The following is a 3,183-nucleotide window of genomic DNA, read 5'->3' as shown; positions in this document are numbered from 1 at the left end:
AATTGTACACCTAACCCTTAACTGTACCCCGCAAAACCATAATAAAAAATATTGATTTAATAAAAAAAAAAAGACAATGGGTAAGAGATTTGATCAGTTATACTTCACCAAAGATTTCTGGATGACAAATACACACATGAAAATATGCTGAACATCATTAGTCATTAGGGAAATGCAAACTAAAACCACAATGCGATACCACCACACACCTGTTCAAATGACTAAAATCACACAACCTTTGGGAGGCTGAGGCAAGAGGATTGCCTGAGCCCAGGGGTTTGTGTCCAGCCTGGGCAACTGGGTGAGACCTTGTTTCTACAATATATCAGCAACAGCAACAACAAAAAACAGCCGGGCTTGACACCAAGCGCCTCCAACTACTTGGAAGGCTGAGGCGGAAGGATCACCTGAGCCCAGCAGGTCGACGCTGGGGTGGACAGAGTGAGACTCTGACTCAAAATAAAAAATAAAATAAAATGAAACCACACAGGCTGACCATACCAAGTGCTGGTGAGGACACAGAGCAACAGGAGCTCTCATACACCACTGGTGAGACTGAAAAACTGCACAACCACCTTGGAAGACAGTCAGTTTCTTAAGCCAAACATGCACCTATCACATGACTTTTCCACCCCACTCCTAAGCATTTACCCAGGAGAAACACACGAAAGCGTATGTCTGCACAAAGACTCGTATACAATGTTAACAGCAGCTGACTAGAAATAACCCAAATGTCCATTGTCAGATGAGTGGATAAGAAAGTTGTGGTATCTCCAAGCATGGAACACTTCTCATTAAGAAAACACAGGGCTGGACTCAGTGGCTCAGCCTGTCATCCCAGCGCTTTGGGAGGCCGAGGCGAGAGGCTTGCCTGGGCCCAGGGGTTTGAGAACTTGTATCTACAACAAATCAAAAAATTAGCCAAACATGGTCGTGCCTGTGGGGTTCCAGCTACTTGGAAGGCTGAGGCGGAAGGATCGCCGGAGCCCAGTAGGTCGAGGCTGGGGTGGCCGTGAGTGTGCCCCTGCCCTCCAGCCTGGGTGACAGAGTGAGACTCCAATTAAAAAAAAAAAAAAAAAGTACAACAACGCCTGCCACGTGCAATGAACCTCAGAGTAGTTGCACTGTGGCAGTCGACTAGACATGCCGAATGCTCCTGTCCTGCACAAACGAGTACAGGTTGTGCACCAACCTATGCCGCTATACCAGAAAGCGGATTAGTGATTCCTTGCTGGGGGAGGGGAGAAAAGAAACACCAGGAGCCATGAGGAGTCCCCAGGGGTGACGGAGACGTTCACACCCTTGATTGTGGAGATGCTTTCCCAGGTGTACACACGGGTCAACACTTAGCACACTGCACTCTTTAAATATTTGGAGTTTACTGATTACATACTTCAGTAAAGCTGTTAAACAAATAAGCCCTATCTGTGTCTGGCATGCAGTAGTTGCTCATTGAAAGTTAGCTCTTGTTTTTGAGAGCTGACTTCCACAAGGTCAAGGGCTTGAAAGGGGCTACGCGGCTTCAGGGAGGGGCCCCGTATCTCCTTTCCCCTCCCCTGGTAAGAGCCGGGCAGGGTCCCCCAGACTCGGCAGGAGCCGCAAAGGCCGAGCTCCTTGCAGCTTCCAGTGAAGTTCTGGCGCCCTCTGGTGGCCTCCAGGGGCATGGCAGGCTGAGGTCCCGTCCCCCATTCTGCAGGGGTAAGCGCCCTCCCCCCCTCCTGCCCTCCCACACATCCACGCTGACCCAGGTGCTGGCCTCCGCTGGGAACTAAAGCCTCCACTGCAGAACTAGGTTATTAACGTGGGATCTTCTTCCTCCTTGGACCGAGGTTCTGCCGCCTGGTGGGCACTGAAGCCCTGCCTGGTTTTCTCACCCCACAGCAGACATCTCCCTGCTGCCCCCCACCAGGAAGGTTCATGATTGGGGTAGGACTGGAGGAAAAAGCGTCCCTCTGAAGCCTCGGGTCAATCCAGTGGCAGCCTGTCCATTTTATTTTATTTTGAGTTAGAGTCTCACCCTGTTGCCCAGGTTGGAGTGCAGTGGCATGCTCACGGCCACCATCGCCTCAGCCTGCTGGGTTCAGGTGATCCATCCGCCTCAGCCTTCGAAGTTGCTGGAATTACAGGCACGCACTACCATGCTGGCTAATTTTTTGATTTATTGTAGAGACGAGGTCTTGCCAAAATGCCCAGGCTGGTATCGAACCCCTGGGCTCAGGCAGTTCTCTCGCCTCGGCCTCCCAAAGTGCTGGGATTACAGGCTTGAGCCGCTGTTCCCAGTGACAATGCTTTTTTTGTTTTTGTTTGTTTTCTGGTTTTTTTTTTTGAGTTGGAGTCTCACTCTGTCACCCAGACTGGAGTGCAGTGGCCGCTCCCGGCCAGCACAGCCTCGACCTGCTGGGCTCCGGCGATCCTTCTGCCTCAGCCTTCCAAGTAGCCGGAACTACAGGCGTGCCCTACCACGCCTGGCTCACTTTGATTTATTGTAGAGATGAGGTCTCGCCAAGTTGCCCAGGCGGGTCTCGAACCCACGGGCTCAGGCAATCCACTCGCCTCGGCCTCCCAAAGTGCTGAGGTTACAGACTGAGCCACCAAGCCCGGCCGACAACCTGTTTTTAACAAGCCTCATGCTCAGACCACCATCCCCTCCTCCCACCCTAGACCAGCTCCAGCCGCTGGTCCCTTCCTTCCCTCCCACCCGCTGCTCTCGCTCCACAGGTGGCCAGGGCAAATGCCTCAATGTCTGTGTCAGATCCCAAGCCCCAACGCCTTCTCCTCTCATGACAGTCCTCACGGGGCCCGGCTGCCATCCCCCTCTAGACAGACAAGGGCCCTCGAGGCGACATGGTCCTGTCTTGGCAGAATGTAGTGCCAAGTCGACTGAGTGTCCTTCTGGAAGCAAAAAGGAACGGCGTGACCCCTACCTCTCACTGTCTAGGGGAATCAAGATCAGGAAGCTGTCAGATCCATGTGTGAGAGGTGAGATGGTGGCGTGAGGAAGGGCGTAGGGGCTGGTCGCAGGTCCACACAGGAACATCTCATGATGGCATCATGACTTTGGGGCAGGCAAAGGGCTCTTCAAATGGCCAGAAAAAGTGCTCACCAAAAGCCGGGCTTGGTGGTTCAGCCTGTAATCCCGCGCCTTTGGGTGGCTGAGGTGAGTGGATTGCCTGAGCCCGCGGG

Source organism: Carlito syrichta, unplaced genomic scaffold (assembly GCF_000164805.1).
Source record: "Carlito syrichta isolate Samal-C Ts95f unplaced genomic scaffold, Tarsius_syrichta-2.0.1 Scaffold303263, whole genome shotgun sequence".
NCBI lineage: Eukaryota > Metazoa > Chordata > Mammalia > Primates > Tarsiidae > Carlito > Carlito syrichta.
This window is presented reverse-complemented; position numbering follows the sequence as displayed.